The following is a 21,318-nucleotide window of genomic DNA, read 5'->3' as shown; positions in this document are numbered from 1 at the left end:
TATTTTATAAAATTTATTTTCAAATAAGGTGGAAGATCATATCTTCAGATTCCTTCCTACATTCTAACTAGAAAACTTAAGCTTTTAGGACAGCTGAGTAGCAATAATTTCAGATGGCATTTTGAAACAAATGGTAACATTGAAAATTAGTAAAAGACCATGAATATACAGATTTGGGGCAGCCAACATAGCATTTCTGTTGATCATGAAGGGTTATGTGCAGCCTCATTTTCTGACCTAAATGCCTGCCTCACCACATGCCTTGCTTTCTAAACTCTCTTTAAAATGTCACCAGTTGAGAGGAAATATTGCCACTTGTATCCTTGTTGAATGCTTAATTGACAGCATCTCTTTCTGGGAAACTTTTAAGTTATATTCCAAAGGTTTTATGGAATGACATTTTTGAAAGCTGACTGCAGCAAAGAGAGGGAAGATTTCACCTTAGTGCTCACTCTCTGGTTCTTGTTTCTCAGTACAAAAGTGACCATTGGTGCTGATGGGTATAAACTATTTGAGTAACAAGATGAATTAGGAAGTTCAAAATCATGTAAGCTTAAGTTAAAAATATTTGAGACCAAAACAGTCCTTAAACACAAGCTAAGGTTAACCAGACGACAACAACCAGTGTGTCTTTTATTGATAACTATGATGCAAGTGGCTAATAATTTTTACAAAATCTTTACAACTGCACAATATCCTTGTGCAGATTCATTTAGGAACATGACTTTTGAAAATAACTATGGGAACAATTGGCTGTGTAACAGAAAAAAAAAAGGTCCGCTTTGTACCAGAGTTGTACAGCACAACATGACTTTGGGAGCAACTGATGAATCCCACTCAGGCTGCTATCTTCCATACCTTATGGTCACTTTACAGCACCTATAATCTGCTAAACTGTTTTAACACAGTTGTGAGTATTTATCTGATGGGTGCTGTTTTCACACTATTTGCTGATTTCACTTACTTTACCATTACTATGTACACAAAGTTATTTGATTTTATGGCTTCCAACTCACTAATGCCAGTGATAATGACTTCAAGTTTCAGGACTTGGCACTGAGCAAAACATGTAAAAATGGTGTGAGTCTTGAAATGAAGTTAGTTAAACAGATGTCCGTAGCCTCTGTGAGGTACCACCTGCTCATGAGTGTCTGCTCTATTTAAGTAACAACGTTTTACAGAATAGTGAATCTGTAACAAACAACCAAGTTGGAGACTTACTGTATGACAAGACAACAATACTGAGAAAACTCAAATATTAAACTCTTCCTTTATAATTATTTAACAATCATAATTTCCTGTCACCATTCACACTTGTCACATTCACAAACCAAGCTCAAGCAGTAACATTTCTATCTGGTAGGAAACATAATCTAACCTTTGTTTAGGTTTTGAAATATAAGTATGCTGAAGTAGGACAATAGAGCTCCAGAAGAAACCTCACATGAACCAGGACAAGGTTTGAAAACTATGACCATACCTATACATCCATTCTTGCTGCTCATATTTTTGCTTTCCTCCCTTTACAGAACCAAATATAATAATTCAAGCTCATAACATCACAAAAATTATAAAATTCTCCCTTATGCCTAGCAATCTATCCTTTAGAGAAAAGAAAAGGAAATAATAATTGTAAACTGTAGTTTACAAACTCTGCTTTTTCATTATGATTGACATCATAAACGTGATGGGTACTGCAGCATTCCCTGTTAAAAAGGAAGAGATCCCTACTAGAGTAAGTGGTATGACCATGTCAGGCTTGATTAGATTAATTTTTGAGCTTCATGGCTCTATAAAAATTAAAAATGTTATAAAATCATGAACTCTCAAGAATTCCTAAGAAATTCCTGTATCTTGGATAACAGCACTTACTCTAGTGTTTATATTCAGAACTGAAAAACACTGATAATTTCTGAACCCGTTAATCTTCCGAGTAGGGAAGCCTATTACCTAAAATCTCTCCATTTTGGGATTCAATAGTCTCATTACACACATTACACGGGATTGGAACCTGAGTTACATTATTTACCCTATTACAGGAGTGGCCTGTAGTAGCTAATATGGCCCCTCGTCCATCTTGACAGGAAAACAAAACGTCAACAAAAATAACAACAGAAAAGCAATGCCATGTTTTTTGGCAATGGTCTTCCAACATCTTGATGTATTGTCGTGCAAACTACTTCTCAGCCTCTCACTATCACCTCCTTATCTATAGTGTCCATTGCACATTTTGAGGTGAGAGGGACTTGGTCCTTAAAACATCAAGGAACATGAGTAGGGATTGGGTGGGGGAGGGGACAAATTTGTACATAGACTCTGCACGATCTATGGGCATCCATTCACCCAGAGTGGAGTAGCAGCCATCTGCGATTATGTTGACTCAGCTCTCATGGTGGAATGACTCTCTTGACTTGTGGTCACCTATAAAGAAAGATATGAATACAGATATAAGGTTCTGGAAGAATTTTCATGTTTAGTAAATAGTGCTATGCAATATTCGGTAGTAGAGTCAACTCTAATAACTCATTTTAACTAACTCCTTTCAGATTTCCTGAAAAAGCTACTCTAACACTTCCCAATATTATAGTACCACAACCATTTAAGGATGAAAGGAGGGCAGAGTTAGGATCACCATATTTTCTTTTTATCAACTAATAACTGTTTTTCATTTTTTTTCTAACAGCCAAGACTGCATGGGCAATTGAAAGCCCTATCAAACCCATCTCATTAAGGAATGTGTGGGAAGAGAAGTCGTTACCTGGGAGGGCAAAAGTGAGCATGTTTGAAGGTACAGTTGTCCCAGCAATGTTGTAAGGATACAAGGCACAGGGTATATATGAGAATCAGCAGAGAAGGGTGAATGTGTTGTAAATGAAATGAAATAGGACTGGTAATGACAAAAGTTTGGCTGAGAAAGCTGAAGAGGGTGTGGTCAAATGGTTTGAACATATGGAGAGGATGAGAGAGGTTGTCAAAGAGACAGTGGAGGGACACCAAACTGGAGATGGAAGGACAGAGTGAAAAATTGTAAGTGCTTGAACCCTGAATATGCAAGAGAGTGAAAGGTGTTCAAAGGGATAAAGTGAATTGGAGCAACTTAGCATACAGAGGTGACATGCTGTCAACTGACTGAACTAAGGCACATGAATCTACATATCTATTTGTCTATACCTCTGATGCCTGTTCCCTTTGGAAATCCCCTGAAGGGGATGGAAATCTGTACTAGTACCCCAAGGAGACTGTCTTCAGACCCATTTATTTCAGCATCTTGAACCATCCTTTTCAATCCAGTAAAGCAACAATTAACCCACAGTTAGTCATAACATGAAACAGAAGAAAAAGACAAAGAAAACTGATTTTCTAAGTTCAACAATAATTCCCCCCAAAATATAAAATTCCTGAAACCTTTAAGAAAACCCCGATGAAAAAAAGTCATAATGAAAGGCACTGAAGAGAGGTCCGTGGGGGCTTGTTGTGGATAGGGAACTATGGTTTCAGTGCATTACACATGACAGCTAGAGAATGGATTGAGTGAATGCAGCCTTTCTTCTGTTCCTGGTGCTACTCACTAACACAGAAAACAGCTAAGAAGTGGTAGTGCCAGGAAAACGGACAAAAAAAGGCCACATTTGTTCACACTCAGTCTCTAGCTGTCATGTGCAATGCAGTGAAACCACAGCTTCCTATCCACCTCCAGGCCCTACAAACCTTTCCATGGTTTACCTGAGACATTTCACACATCCTGGTTCAGTCCATTGACAGCACATTGGGTATACCACATCATTCCTATTCTCTCTATTCCTTGCACACCTCTCACCCTCCTTTATATTCAGACCCTGATTGTTCAACATATATATATATTTTTTTTTTCATACTATTCGCCATTTCCCGCATTAGCGAGGTAGCGTTAAGAACAGAGGACTGGGCCCTTGAGGGAATATCCTCACCTGGCCCCCTTCTCTGTTCTTTCTTTTGGAGGAAAAAAAAAAAAAGAGAGAGGGTAGGATTGCCAGCCCCCCACTCCCTTATATATATATATATATATATATATATATATATATTAGGTACAGTAGGGGTGAGGGTCAAGTCAATTGGGAGGTGAGTTTGAATGGAGAAAAACTGGAGGAAGTGAAGTGTTTTAGATATCTGGGAGTGGATCTGTCAGCGGATGGAACCATGGAAGCGGAAGTGGATCATAGGGTGGGGGAGGGGGCGAAAATTTTGGGAGCCTTGAAAAATGTGTGGAAGTCGAGAACATTATCTCGGAAAGCGAAAATGGGTATGTTTGAGGGAATAGTGGTTCCAACAATGTTGTATGGTTGCGAGGCGTGGGCTATGGATAGAGATGTGCGCAGGAGGATGGATGTGCTGGAAATGAGATGTTTGAGGACAATGTGTGGTGTGAGGTGGTTTGATCGAGTAAGTAACGTAAGGGTAAGAGAGATGTGTGGAAATAAAAAGAGCGTGGTTGAGAGAGCAGAAGAGGGTGTTTTGAAATGGTTTGGGCACATGGAGAGAATGAGTGAGGAGAGATTGACCAAGAGGATATATGTGTCGGAGGTGGAGGGAACGAGGAGAAGAGGGAGACCAAATTGGAGGTGGAAAGATGGAGTGAAAAAGATTTTGTGTGATCGGGGCCTGAACATGCAGGAGGGTGAAAGGAGGGCAAGGAATAGAGTGAATTGGAGTCATGTGGTATACAGGGGTTGACGTGCTGTCAGTGGATTGAATCAAGGCATGTGAAGCGTCTGGGGTAAACCATGGAAAGCTGTGTAGGTATGTATATTTGCGTGTGTGGACGTGTGTATGTACATGTGTATGGGGGGGGGGGGGTTGGGCCATTTCTTTCGTCTGTTTCCTTGCGCTACCTCGCAAACGCGGGAGACAGCGACAAAGTATAAAAAAAAAAAAAAAAAAAAAAAATATATATATATATATATATATATATATATATGCCTTGAAGAATGTGTGGAAGTCGAGAACATTATTTCTGAAAGCAAAAATGGCTATGTTTGAAGGAATAGTGGTTCCAACAATGTTGTATGGTTGCGAGGCGTGGGCTATGGATAGAGTTGTGCGCAGGAGGGTGGATGTGCTGGAAATGAGATGTTGTGGTGTGAGGTGGTTTGATCGAGTAAGTAATGAAAGGGTAAGAGAGATGTGTGGTAATAAAAAGAGTGTGGTTGAGAGAGCAGAAGAGGGTGTTTTGAAATGGTTTGGGCACATGGGAGAGAATGAGTGAGGAAAGATTGACCAAGAGGATATATGTGTCAGAGGTGGAGGGAACGAGGAGAAGTGGGAGACCAAATTGGAGGTGGAAAGATGGAGTGAAAAAGATTTTGTGTGATCGGGGCCTGAACATGCAGGAGGGTGAAAGGAGGGCAAGGAATAGAGTGAATTGGATCGATGTGGTATACCGGGGTTGACGTGCTGTCAGTGGATTGAATCAGGGCATGTGAAGCGTCTGGGGTAAACCATGGAAAGTTGTGTGGGGCCTGGATGTGGAAAGGGAGCTGTGGTTTCGGGCATTATTGCATGACAGCTAGAGACTGAGTGTGAACGAATGGGGCCTATGTTGTCTTTTCCTAGTGCTACCTCGCACACATGAGGGGGGAGGGGGATGGTATTCCATGTGTGGCGAGGTGGCGATGGGAATGAATAAAGGCAGTGTGAATTGTGTGCATGGGTATATATGTATGTGTCTGTGTGTGTATATATATGTGTACATTGAGATGTATAGGTATGTATATTTGCGTGTGTGGACGTGTATGTATATACATTGTGTATGGGGGTGGGTTGGGCCATTTCTTTCGTCTGTTTCCTTGCGTTACCTCGCAAACGCGGGAGACAGCGACAAAGCAAAATAAAAAAATAAATAAATATATATATATGGAGCAAAACTGGAGGAAGTAAAGTGTTTTAGATATCTGGGAGTGGATCTGGCAGCGGGTGGAACCATGGAAGCAGAAGTGGATCATAGGGTGGGGGAGGGGGCGAAAATCCTGGGAGCCTTGAAGAATGTGTGGAAGTCGAGAACATTATCTCGGAAAGCAAAAATGGCTATGTTTGAAGGAATAGTGGTTCCAACAATGTTGTATGGTTGCGAGGCGTGGGCTATGGATAGAGTTGTGCGCAGGAGGATGGATGTGCTGGAAATGAGATGTTTGAGGACAATGTGTGGTGTGAGGTGGTTTGATCGAGTAAGTAACGTAAGGGTAAGAGAGATGTGTGGAAATAAAAAGAGCGTGGTTGAGAGAGCAGAAGAGGGTGTTTTGAAATGGTTTGGGCACATGGAGAGAATGAGTGAGGAAAGATTGACCAAGAGGATATATGTGTCGAAGGTGGAGGGAACGAGGAGAATTGGGAGACCAAATTGGAGGTGGAAAGATGGAGTGAAAAAGATTTTGTGTGATCGGAGCCTGAACATGCAGGAGGGTGAAAGGAGGGCAAGGAATAGAGTGAATTGGATCGATGTGGTATACCGGGGTTGACATGCTGTCAGTGGATTGAATCAGGGCATGTGAAGCGTCTGGGGTAAACCATGGAAAGCTGTGTAGGTATGTATATTTGTGTGTGTGGATGTATGTATATACATGCGTATGGGGGTGGGTTGGGCCATTTCTTTCATCTGTTTCCTTGCACTACCTCGCAAATGCGGGAGACAGCGGCAAAGCAAAAAAAAATATATATATATATATATATATATATATATATATATATATATATATATATATATATATATATATATATATATCTATATTTTTTTTTTTTCATACTATTCGCCATTTCCCGCGATAGCGAGGTAGCGTTAAGAACAGAGGACTAGGCCTTTGAGGGAATATCCTCACCTGGCCCCCTTCTCTGTTCCTTCTTTTGGGGGGGGGAAAAAAAAAAAAAAAAAAAAAACGAGAGGGGAAGATTTCCAGCCCCCCGCTCCCTTCCCTTTTAGTCGCCTTCTACGACACGCAGGGAATACGTGGGAAGTATTCTTTCTCCCCTATCCCCAGGGATAATATATATATATATATATATATATATATATATATATATATATATATATATATATATATATATATATATATATATATACATATATTTTTTTATTTACTTTGTCGCTGTCTCCCGCATTAGCGAGGTAGCGCAAGAAAATAGACAAAAGAATGGCCCAACCGAGCCACATACACGTGTATATACATACATGTCCACACATGCACATATACATACCTATATATCTCAACGTATACATATATATACACACACAGACATATACATATATACACATGTACATAATTCATACTGTCTGCCCTTATTCACTCCTGTTGCCATCCCACCACACAGGAATTGACAACCCCCTCCTCCCGCATGTGTGCGAGGTAGCGCTAGGAAAATACAACAAAGGCCACATTCATTCATTCATTCACACTCAGTCTCTAGCTGTCATGTATAATGCACCAAAACCACAGCTCCCTTTACACATCCACACACACACACACACACATATATATATATATATATATATATATATATATATATATATATATATATATATATATATATATATATATATATATATATTTTCATACTATTTGCCATTTCGCAAGGTAGCGTTAAGAACAGAGGACTGAGCCTTTGAGGGAATATACTCACTTGGCCCGCTCCTCTGTTCCTTCTTTAGGAAAACTAAAAAAGAGAAGGGAGGATTTCCAGCCCCCCGCTCCCTTCCCTTATAGTCGCCTTCTACAACATGCAGGGAATACGTGGGAAGTATTCTTTCTCCCCTGTCTCCAGGGATAATATATATATATATATATATATATATATATATATATATATATATATATATATCTTTCAAACTATTCGCCATTTCCCGCGTTAGCAAGGTAGCGTTAAGAGCAGAGAACTGGGCCTTTGAGGGAATATCCTCACCTGGCCCCCCCCCTTCTCTGTTCCCTCTTTTGGAAAATTAAAAAAAAAAAAAAATAATGAAAATATATATATATATATATATATATATATATATATATATATATATATATATATTTTATTTATTTTTCTTTTCAGACTTTGCTATTTCTTGCATCGGCAAGGTAGCGTTAAGAACAGAGGACTGAGCCTTTGAGGGAATATCCTCACTTGGCGCCCTTCTCTGTTCCTTCTTTTGGAAAATTAAAAACGAGAGGGGTGGATTTCCAGCCCCCGCTTCCTCCCCTTTTAGTCACCTTCCACGACACGCAGGGAATATGTGTGGGAAGTATTCTTTCTCCCTTATCCCCAGTATATATATATATATATATATATATATATATATATATATATATATATATATATATATATATATATATATATTTTTTTTTTTTCATACTATTCGCCATTTACCGCATTAGCGAGGTAGCGTTAAGAACAGAAGACTGAGCCTTTGAGGGAATATCCTCACTTGGCTCCCTTCTCTGTTCCTTCTTTTGGAAAATTAAAAAACGAGAGGGAAGGATTTCCAGCCCCCGCTCCCTTACCTTTTAGTCGCCTTCTATGACACGCAGGGAATACGTGAGAAGTATTCTTTCTCCCCTATCCCCAGGGATAATATATATATATATATATATATATATATATATATATAGTTTATTATTTATACACGCACACACACATATATATATATATATGTATTACACTTAGTCGCTGTCTCCTGCATTAGCGAGGTAGCGCAAGGAAACAAACGAAAGAATGGCCCAACCCATCCACATACACACACACATATATATATATATCTTTTTCTTTCAAACTATTCGCCATTTCCCGCATTAGCGAGGTAGTGATAAGAACAGAGGAGGGAATATCCTCACCTGGCCCCCTTCTCTGTTCCCTCTTTTAGAAAATTAAAAAAAACGAGAGGGGAGGATTTCCAGCCCCCCACTCCCTCCCCTTTTAGTCGCCTTCTACGACACGCAGGGAATACGTGGGAAGTATTCTTTCTCCCCTATCCCCAGGGATAATATATATATATATAAACACCAACACATGCATGTATACATACCTATACATTTCACCACATACACGTGTACACATCCACACTTGCTGTCTTCATCCATTCCCGTCACTACTCCACCACACATGATATGGCACCCCTCTTCGCATGCATGAGGTAGGGCTTCCTAGGAAAAGACAACAAAGGCCACATTCATTCACACTCGGTCTCTATCTGTCTTATGTAATGCACCGAAACCACAGCTCCCTTTCAACTTCCAGGCCCCACAAAACTTTCCATAGTTTACCCCAGACGCTTCACATGCCCTGGTTCAATCCACTGACAGCATGTCAATCCCGGTATACCATATTGTTCCAATTCATATATATAAATGCCCACACACTCACATACACAGTTTTGTTGGGCCTGGATGTTGAAAGAGAGCTGTGGTTTCGTTGCATTACACGTGAAAGCTTGAGAGTGAATGTGAACGAACGTGGCCTTTGTTGTCTTTTCCCAGCGCTATGTCACGTGCGCATGGGGGGAGGTAGGGTGCTGTTTCATGTGGGGTAGGGTGGCAACGGGAATGGATGAGGGCAGCAAGTATGAATATGTGCATGTGTAAATATGTATATGTCTGTGTGTGTATATGTATGTATACGTTGAAATGTATATGTGGGTGCGTTGGGCCATTCTTTTGTCCGTTTCCTTCACTATCTTGCTAAATCAGGAGACAGCAAAAAAGTATAATGAATAATATAAATATATATATATATATATATATATATATATATATATATATATATATATATATATATATATATATATATATTTTTCAAACTATTCGCCATTTCCCGCATTTGCGAGGTAGCGTTAAGAACAGAGGACTGGGCCTTTGAGGGAATACCCTCACCTGGCCCAATTCTCTGTTCCTTCTTTTGGAAAATTAAAAAAAAAAAAAAGAATATATATATATATATATATATATATATATATATATATATATATATATATTATCCCTTGGGATAGGGGAGAAAGAATACTTCCCATGTATTCCCTGCGTGTCGTAGAAGGCGACTAAAAGGGGAGGGATCGGGGGGCTGGAAATCCTCCCCTCGTTTTTTTTTTAATTTTCCAAAAATAGGAACAGAGAAGGGGGCCAGGTGAGGATGTTCCCTCAGAGGCCGAGTCCTCTGTTCTTAACGCTACCTTGCTGATGCGGGAAATGGCGAATAGTTCGAAAAAAAAAAATATATATATATATATATATATATATATATATATATATATATATATTATTTTTATTATACTTTGTCGCTGTCTCCCGCGTTAGCGAGGTAGCACAAGGAAACAGACGAAAGAAAGGCCCAACCCACCCACATACACATGTACATAGATACACGTCCACACACACACATATACATATCAATACATCTCATCGTATACATATATATACACACAGACATATACATATATACACATGTAAATAATTCATAGTCTGCCCTTATTCATTCCCGTCGCCAGCCTGCCACACATGAAATGAAAATCCCCCTCCCCCACATGTGCACAAGGTAGCGCTAGGAAAAGACAACAAAGGCCATATTCGTTCACACTCAGTCTCTAGCTGTCATGTATAATGCACCGAAACCATAGCTCCCTTTCCACATCCAACCCCCACAAAACTTTCCATGGTTTACCCCAGACACTTCACATGCCCTGGTTCAATCCATTGACAGCATGTCAACCCCAGTATACCACATCGTTCCAATTCACTCCATTCCTTGCATGCCTTTCACCCTCCTGCATGTTCAGGCCCCAATCACTCAAAATCTTTTTCACTCCATCCTTCCACCTCCAATTTGGTCTCCCACTTCTTGTTCCCTCCACCTCTGAGACATATTTCCTCTTTGTCAATCTTTCCTCACTCATTCTCTTGATGTGACCAAAACATTTCAATACACCCTCCTCTGCTCTCTCAACCACACTCTTTTTATTACCACACATCTCTCTTACCCTTTCATTACTTACTCGATCAAACAACCTCACACCACATATTGTCCTCAAACATCTCATTTCCAATACATCAACCCTCCTCCGCACAACCCTATCTATAGCCCATGCCTCGCAACCATATAACATTGTTGGAACCACTATTCCTTCAAGCATACCCAATTTTGCTTTCAAAGATAACATTCTCGACTTCCACACATTTTTCAATGCTCCCAGAACTTTTGCCCCCTCCCCCACCATGTGACTCACTTCCGCTTCCATGGTTCCATCCGCTGCCAAATCCACTCCCAGATATCTAAAACACTTCACTTCCTCCAGTTTTTCTCCACTGGTTGAGAGAGCAGAGGAGAATGGATTAAAATGGTTTGGTCACATGGAGAGAATAAGTGAGGAAAGATTGACAAAGAGGATATATGTATCAGAGGTGGAAGGATGGAGTGAAAAAGATTTTAAGTGATCGGGGCCTGAACATACAGGAGGGTAAAAAGCATGCAAGGAATAGAGTGAACTGGAATGATGTTGTATACTGGGGTCAACGTACTGTCAGTGGATTGAACCAGGGCATGTGAAGCATCTGGGGTAAACCATGGAAAGTTTTGTGGGGCCTGGATGTGGAAAGGGAGCTATGGTTTCGGTGCATTATACATGACAGCTAGAGACTGAGTGTGAACGAATGTGGCCTTAAGAACCCACCCCCTCCAGCTGGAGATGAGGAGGTACACCAAGACTTGAGTCACAGCGTATCACATGCACAATGATGGTGTGGTTGTTAGGCGAGTCCAAGTGCAACTGAGAGAGAGAGAGAGAGAGAGAGAGAGAGAGAGAGAGAGAGAGAGAGAGAGAGAGAGAGAGAGAGTCGTGGATGGCGAGTGAGGCCATGGGAACACTTTGCTTGTGGTCCTTAGTCTGTGTATGACTCCCAAGTTTGTTGATTTTTCCTAGCACTACCTTGTGCACATGTGGGGGGAGGGGGTTTTCATTTCATGTGTGGTAGGGTGGCGACAGGAATAAATAAGGGCAGACAGTATGAATTATGTACATGTGTATATATGTATATGTCTGTGTGTGCATATATATGTTTACGTTGAGATGTATGTGCTGTGTGTGGACGTGTATGTATATGCATGTGCATGTGGGTGGGTTGGGCCATTCTTTCGTCTGTTTCCTTGCGCTACCTCGCTAACGCGGGATACAGTGACAAAGCATAATAAATAAATAGATAAAATTATTATTTTCATACTATTTGCCATTTCCCGCATTAGCGAGGTAGTGTTAAGAACAGAGGAGCCTTTGAGGGAATATTCCCACTTGGCCCCTTTCTCTGTTCCTTCTTTTGGAAAATTAAAAAAAAACAACCAGAGGGGAGGATTTCCAGCCCCCCCCCCCCCCCCCCCCCCCCCCCCCCCCCCCCCCCGTCACCTTCTATGACATGCAGGGAATATGTGGGAAACATTCTTTCTCCCAATCCCCAGGGATAATATATATATATATATATATATATATATATATATATATATATATATATATATATATATATTATATTTATTATTATACTTTGTCGCTGTCTCCCGCGTTTGCGAGGTAGCGCAAGGAAACAGACGAAAGAAATGGCCCAACCCCCCCCCCCCCATACACATGTATATACATACGTCCACACACGCAAATATACATACGTACACAGCTTTCCATGGTTTACCCCAGACGCTTCACATGCCTTGATTCCATCCACTGACAGCACGTCAACCCCGGTATACCACATCGCTCCAATTCACTCTATTCCTTTCCCTCCTTTCACCCTCCTGCATGTTCAGGCCCCGATCACACAAAATCTTTTTCACTCCATCTTTCCACCTCCAATTTGGTCTCCCTCTTCTCCTCGTTCCCTCCACCTCCGACACATATATCCTCTTGGTCAATCTTTCCTCACTCATTCTCTCCATGTGCCCAAACCACTTCAAAACACCCTCTTCTGCTCTCTCAACCACACTCTTTTTATTTCCACACATCTCTCTTACCCTTACGTTACTCACTCGATCAAACCACCTCACACCACACATTGTCCTCAAACATCTCATTTCCAGCACATCCATCCTCCTGCGCACAACTCTATCCATAGCCCACGCCTCGCAACCATACAACATTGTTGGAACCACTATTCCTTCAAACATACCCATTTTTGCTTTCCGAGATAATGTTCTCGACTTCCACACATTCTTCAAGGCCCCCAGAATTTTCGCCCCCTCCCCCACCCTATGATCCACTTCCGCTTCCATGGTTCCATCCGCTGCCAGATCCACTCCCAGATATCTAAAACACTTCACTTCCTCCAGCCTTTCTCCATTCAAACTCACCTCCTTTTCATACTATTCGCCATTTCCCGCGATAGCGAGGTAGCGTTAAGAACAGAGGACTGGGCCTTTGAGGGAATATCCTCACCTGGCCCCCTTCTCTGTTCCTTCTTTTGGAAAATAAAAGAAAAAAAAAAAAAAAAGAGAGGGGAGGATTTCCAGCCCCCCGCTCCCTTCCTTTTTAGTCGCCTTCTACTACACGCAGGGAATACATGGGAAGTATTCTTTCTCCCCTATCCCCAGGGAATATATATATATATATATATATATATATATATATATATATATATATATATATATATATATATTCTTTCTTTTCTTTCAAACTATTAGCCATTTCCCGCGTTAGCGAGGTAGTGTTAAGAACAGAGGACTGGGCCTTTGAGGGAATATCCTCACCTGGCCCCCTTCTCCGTTCCTTCTTTTGGAAAATTAAAAAAAAAAAACGAGAGGGGAGGATTTCCAGCCCCCCGCTCCCTCCCCTTTTAGTCGCCTTCTACGACACGCAGGGAATACGTGGGAAGTATTCTTTCTCCCCTATCCCCATATATATATATATATATATATATATATATATATATATATATATATATATATATATGCCATTTCATGTGTGGTGGGGTGGCGGCAGAAATGGATGAAGGCAGCATGTATGAATATGTACATGTGTAAATATGTATATCTGTATGTATATGTTGAAACGTATAGGTATGTATATGTGCGTTTACATATATACATGTGTATGTGGGAGGGTTGGGCCATTCTTTTGTCTGTTTCCTTGTGCTACCTCGTTAACGCATGAGACAGCAACAGGGTATAATTAAATATATATATATATATATATATATATATATATATATATATATATATTTTGCAATGAAGTTAGTTATTTATCATACTTGATTGCCAATTCCTTTGTCAGCGAGGTAGAGCCACGAAAACAGACAAAAAAGGCCATATTTGTTCACACTCGGTCTCTAGCTGTCATGTGCAATTACAGTTATGTGCATAAATATATTTCATACTTTTATGCTATTTCCAATATGAGCAAGGTCGCACCAGGAACAAATGAATAAGCCTTGGAGGAAAACTATCCTTACTTGAATTTTTTTGTTCTTAAAAAAAAGGGGAAGGGGGGGTAGGATTTCCCACCATCAGCTTAGGCATCTTCTATGAAATGCAGGAGGTACATGGTCATTATTCCACCTCTATCCCATAATATTTGTCACTGGGTAGAATGTGGGTACATGAAGCAGTCGGAAGAAACCAAGGAAAGGTACGTCGGGGCAAGTTGTGGATATGGGGTTCTGATTTTGGTGCATTATACATAACAGCTAAAGAGTGGATTTGAGTGAATAAGGCCATTTTTTCATCTGTTCCTAGCACTGCCTTTGCTAACATGGTATATGGCAATCATTAAGAAAAAACTACAATAGAGTTCTTTCAGGAACAGTTGTTCTTCCCACCCTCTTCAGTCTCCTCCCACATGACCTCTCATTACCTCATGCAGACCACATTATGAAGATCCTCTTTACATCACATAATAGCATCTCCTACCACATGATCTCTCATTACTTCATGCAGACCACATTTTGAAGATCCTCTTAAAATCACATAATAGCCCCTTCATACCAGAGAAGCAGTACCAAGCATGCAACACTACTGGTCTGCAGTCACCCATTTAACCTGAGACGACACAAATCCAACCTGCACCTTCCTCTCGTCTTGAATGGCCAATCATTATTACTCAACAAAACTCTAACTATTCTGGGCATTACATACGAAACAAATATGACACTCATCCAAAACATCACTACAGAAGCAAAGAAACTAAATGCCCTCACATCTGGTACCAAAATTGGATGAGAAAAGGAATCTCTCATAATCCTTTAAAAACAATTCATCCACTCCACTCTAAACTACACCTCACCTACCTGATCACCCACCCTGTCCAAACATATACTGAACAATTATTTGTTATCTTGCAATCCACCCATCACCTACCTTATGAAACAAAAATTATCCTAATACAATCCCACCTGAACATGCCTAGCACAGTTCTTTCCACCAGCACTAGACCCCTCTTATTCAAACCACTCCATGACCAACATCTCCAAAGTGGAATGAAAAGATTATCCCTACCTTGCACTTTAGATACCCATACTCACAGATTCCCCCACCTCAATAAACACGGCACTGAAGACGTGCACTGAAATGACCTCTCAAGTACTAAACAAACATCTTCCCAACTCAGTCTTTAAACCCATCCCAATAGACATGTATGAGCGACTATTTCCCATCTTTGCTCTCAACATCACCCATGGCTTTAAGCAACAATCACCCATAACAACATATTGCAAGACCCCTCATGCCCATGATGCAGCCACTACAATGACAACAATGAACACTACTAAACTGCCCCACACTCTGCCTATGAGGAGGCACAAAATATCAACACATAACTGTCTTGCATAATTGACAAGCATTGCAGGTGGGACTCCTTGGACATGAAGGGAAAGTACAGTATATAACATTATCTTTGATACTGTATGCAACTGCTTCTCCTACTTTAGCGAGGTAACATTAGGAATAGAGAAAAAAGAGGACTTCATGTACACATATCTGTTTTTAATACACCATGTCTTCTCCCACTCTAGTTGAGGTAACATCACGAAAAGACAAAAAAATGGCATTAATTGCACATCTATTCTCTAGTTATGTATAATGGGACCAAAACAGGATAAGACAAATTTGTTTGAGAGTAAGCATGAATGGAGGAGCTGAAATGGTCACTGGATGGGAGAAAGGGACTAAGGTCCTGAGTGCACTAAAGAGTACATTGGTAGGAGAGTTCAGTGTCTGTTAGGGCAATGATGGGTATTTTTGAAGCTATAGTAGTCCTGACTGTGTTGTATGAATAATAGTCTTAAAACCACAATGCAAAAGGAACATAAGAGGGCAAGTGAAGTGCTTGGGCACAACATGTGGTGAGGCAGGTTGATCTTGTAAGGGATGAGAGAATGGTGTTTGTTAGCACATGACGTAATATTCAGAGAGCTGACCAGCGTGTGCTGAAAGGTTTGGGAAAATGGAGAATGTGTAAAAAAACAAAACAAAATACAGAAGAGATTTCTGTCAGAAGTAGAGGGAGAAAAGGCAGAAGGGGAAACCAAGAAGATGTAGCAATGGAGTGAAAAAGCCTTTGGGTTACTGAGGTCTGAATGTATAGGAGGGTGGGACACATGCACTGAAAAGGATCAATGTGGTATTTGGTGAGCAACGTGCTGTTAGTGGACTGAATCAGTCAAGTTAAACCAATGAGTAATCTCTTAAGTGTAACTGTGGATGGTAGACTCTGGTGTTAAATATAATATGCATAAAAGCCACAGATCAGAAAAGTGCAAATGAGGCCATTTTTTATTTGCTCTTGACACCACCTCACTAAGGCAGGAAAGCATTTAGATATAAAAATAAAAGAAAATAATATAACCATCAATATTATAATATCCCTGGAGACGGGAGAAAGAATACTTCCCACGTATTCTGTGCATGTCGTAGAAGGCGACTAAAAGGGGAGGGAGCCGGGGGCTGGAAATCCTCCCCTCTCGTTTTTTTTTTTTAATTTTCCAAAAGAAGGAACAGAGAAGGGGGCCAGGTGAAGATATTCCCTCAAAGGCCCAGTCCTCTGTTCTTAATGGTACCTTGCTAAAGCGGGAGATGGCAAATAGTATGAAAGAAAAGAAAAAAAAGCTTATGTACGTATGTGAAATGTGTAAAATTTTGAAATATATTCATGTCATTTACCACTAAAACTGTGCCTGAAACTAGAGTTCAGTTGGAAAATAAGCTCATTACAAACAAGAAACATCATTTCCACTTCTTACTGTCATGTCAGGAGCTATGAAATGCCATACACATCCTCTTCAGGTCCTCATTGATCACTGAACCAGGCCAAGAGAATAGTAGTATTATCTTTTTCTGTAACTTTTGAGTGCTAATCTATCATTTTATAGCTTTTTTTTTTCATTGCCAAGGGATGAAATTTTTCAACAATGCCCACTGTTTATGGGGTAAAAGAAATAACAGTAAAAAATTAATGGGAAGACAGACTATTATTTTTTCATACATGCTCACCACTTCCCACAAGTGTGAGGTAGCGTCAAGAACAGATGAGAGAGCCTTTAGTATGAAGTTAATGGGAAGATGGAAGACGTAATTGTTATGTTGGTAACAAATTCTAAACCAGAAGAGAAGTAGAACAAATACTGGAGTAAACTCCCATCAGACACTCATAAAACAATGAGTTTAAACATGTAAATAGGGCTAAACAAGTACTTCAGTGATGTAAGTGATCACTGATTACAAAATTTATGGTTTCTGATAAGTTTCTTTAAAAAGGACAATATCATGTGCACCTGTTTCAACACTCTCTTTACAAAGTAGAAGCTATTGTACATCCTATACAGTATTAGGCGGCTTTAATTACACAATAAAATAATTCATCCTTTCGTGAATATTTTCTAGTAAGTATATTTTCCACTTTATACGGTTTTCCATCAATCTGTTTGCCTGCCAACTGATATCCATGAGGGACTTGAGTAGGAGGGGAGGAACCTTCTATTTAAGGGTTCCTATGGACTGGGAAACTAAAGAATCTATAATTAAGCCAGGGAAAATACTTCAGATAAAAAGTCAGGGGAATAAATATTAGAGATATTTAATTACATAGGTTAATAGTAAATAGTCATAATGAAAATTATCATATCTCTGTAAACTCATGCCTAATGTAAAAGCCACACATTCGATATATTCTGGGATACTGTATATGTTGTATCAACATGAAAAACCATAGCCAGGCATACATACTTACAAATATAAGTGAAAATTTATTTTATTTCAAAGATTTATGCATGTTCATTAATGTACATAATGATGTATATATTCTGATTAATGCTACATACTATCACAGTAATGCCATAAGTCATTAAATCTTTATCTGATTAGTGAATGAAATACTTCAACTTATTCCATGTTTATAATAATGAAAAAAGTAATGCTTTGTTTGTCTGCTGGTAAGTACTATTATCATATATAAGGTCAAGGTGAAACAGGTTGTACCTCTCTAATCTGGCGCTCTGTGGTCCAGCATGTTTTGAATCTGCTGCCATTAGTTTGTGGATCTGCCACCATGGCAGCGCAGTTAGCAGTGCTAAGGTATTAAAATGTGTTTACACTGCAGCCAAGCTAAATGACTTGTTAATTTCTTATAGCCCCCAAACAAGAGTATAATGCTGACAAATCTGCCCTGTATTGGCACTGTATGCCAAGAAAAGCCCTTGCCCAACATACTGAGGAGTCTCCATCTGGGGGTAAGGATACGGTAACAATTCTTGGCTGCAGCAACACTGCAAGAACACATAAAACCAAGCTAGTGGTAAATGTTTTCCGGCATTTTCTGTGGTCCGGCAATGGCCAGGTCCCAACGTTGCCAGATTAAAGATGTACAACCTGTACATAATTTGTCTTATTAATGGAGCAGTACATAATGTATATACATGAACTGATACTCTTTAAGTAAACTGTGTTTTTATTCATCTACTATTTCTAAATTAATTTTGAATATCTAGTCGGAAACTTACAAACAACAGCTCCTAAATATGCTACATTCAATAACTCTTGGTTAATTGGCTACAGATCTAAACTACAAAGAATGACATTTTACAGATGAAACATCCAACAAATATGTTCAGTGTAGTTTATACATTAACACTTTTGATGAATGATTTGGGTAAATGATCACTTTACAGTATGCATAGAACAAAACAACAACTTTCTCAATCCAAATAAGGAATTGTTGTTAAGCAACAGCTGCAACCAATTTCATCAGTAACTAATTTCAAGTTTTCAGCATCTACAAAGCATTATTCTCAAATAGAATTGATACAAAAAAGTTTGTTATTAATATTAGTTGGTGGGAACTTTAGATAGGAGCCTCTGAAAACCCTATACTACAGTTGCACTCTTCCAGTGGCCTGCTGAGGGTGAGGCACTAAAGGTTAAGAAGCGGCACTGGAGTTCACCATTTATGGAGACACTTTTGCCATGGCCACTCCCTTAAGGGAGTTCCCAAAGGGAACAGGCATCATATATAGATACATCATACATAGATACTTCATTTCTAAAAATTTGTCACAAAAGTAGATTTTCTCAGACTCTTGAACACAGCTCCTAGTAACTGTACGTAATTCACATAATTATTCTACTTTTTTTTCTGTAATGCTTACTTACTCTGAAACTTAAAAAAAGTTCAGACATGGGCCTACTACATGCTCTAATCTCAATCTCTTTGGTATGAAAAGAGAAATTCCATACTTGCTATCACTTAATGAACTCTTTGACAGGAATACTTAAAATAAACAGGTGGAATTAGTGATCACATGTTGGGATAATAAGAAAGACCAAATATCAAGTAGATGTACGAGATAATTTTTGGGCCATTCAAAGAAGGAAAACTAAGGCTTCTGACTACTAGAATTACCCATGCATCAATGGATAGACCAATTGTAAACTTCATTTCTTCAGAATCTCTCTAAAGAGTCAATGTTTTGTTACCTGATACACAATCTTTCATCAACAATGGATACTGTCAATTTATTGCAGTGCACAGTGCATTTACGACCGGCATAGGAAGTAAAAGACGGAAGCCAAAACATCTTAAAAATCTACGTGGAATTTGTTTCATGAGTCATCTACTAGGACATATTATTAAGAAGTAATGTTTTCTAGTTCAGTGGCATCCACTGAACTGAAGACTTGTCAGTTGTTGTGAGGGCAGTGATGACTATAAAGTACATGGAGGAAAACTGTAGTGACTCTTGAGAATTATATGCCAAAGCATTTGTTGTAAAAAAAATTTCTTAGGGTATTTAACAACCACCTTGCTCAAGTAAGACTTCATATTTTCATTTTTTTTTTTTTTTTTTTTTCATACTTTGTCGCTGTCTCCCGCGTTTGCGAGGTAGCGCAAGGAAACAGACGAAAGAAATGGCCCAACCCCCCCCCCCCCCCCCCCCATACACATGTACATACGTCCACACACGCAAATATACATACCTACACAGCCTTCCATGGTTTACCCCAGACGCTTCACATGCCTTGATTCAATCCACTGACAGCACGTCAACCCCTGTATACCACATCGCTCCAATTTACTCTATTCCTTGCCCTCCTTTCACCCTCCTGCATGTTCAGGCCCCGATCACACAAAATCTTTTTCACTCCATCTTTCCACCTCCAATTTGGTCTCCCTCTTCTCCTCGTTCCCTCCACCTCCGACACATATATCCTCTTGGTCAATCTTTCCTCACTCATTCTCTCCATGTGCCCAAACCATTTCAAAACACCCTCTTCTGCTCTCTCAACCACGCTCTTTTTATTTCCACACATCTCTCTTACCCTTACGTTACTTACTCGATCAAACCACCTCACACCACACACTGTCCTCAAACATCTCATTTCCAGCACATCCATCCTCCTGCGCACATCACTATCCATAGCCCACGCCTCACAACCATACAACATTGTTGGAACCACTATTCCTTCAAACATACCCATTTTTGCTTTCCGAGATAATGTTCTCGACTTCCACACATTTTTCAAGGCTCCCAAAATTTTCGCCCCCTCCCCCACCCTATGATCCACTTCCGCTTCCATGGTTCCATCCGCTGACAGATCCACTCCCAGATATCTAAAACACTTCACTTCCTCCAGTTTTTCTCCATTCAAACTCACCTCCCAATTGACTTGACCCTCACCCCTACTGTACCTAATAACCTTGCTCTTATTCACATTTACTCTTAACTTTCTTCTTCCACACACTTTACCAAACTCAGTCACCAGCTTCTGCAGTTTCTCACATGAATCAGCCACCAGCGCTGTATCATCAGCGAACAACAACTGACTCACTTCCCAAGCTCTCTCATCCCCAACAGACTTCAT

General features: G+C 39.9%; 1 protein-coding gene across 16 annotated transcripts in view; it reads right to left on the bottom strand.

Moving 5' to 3' along the window:
• The window catches only part of CtBP (C-terminal binding protein), a 135,992-nt gene continuing 114,674 nt past the window's right edge, over positions 1–21,318 (bottom strand). For all 16 annotated transcript variants that reach the window (XM_071675547.1, XM_071675539.1, XM_071675538.1 and 13 more), the window contains one exon: positions 1–2,421. The gene's annotated coding sequence lies outside the window, so the exon portion shown is untranslated. The remainder of the gene's footprint in view (positions 2,422–21,318) is intronic.

The sequence above is a fragment of the Panulirus ornatus genome, chromosome 21 (genome assembly GCF_036320965.1).
Source record: "Panulirus ornatus isolate Po-2019 chromosome 21, ASM3632096v1, whole genome shotgun sequence".
NCBI lineage: Eukaryota > Metazoa > Arthropoda > Malacostraca > Decapoda > Palinuridae > Panulirus > Panulirus ornatus.
Note: the sequence above shows the minus strand (reverse complement) of the source record. Positions and strands in the feature narration are given on the sequence as shown.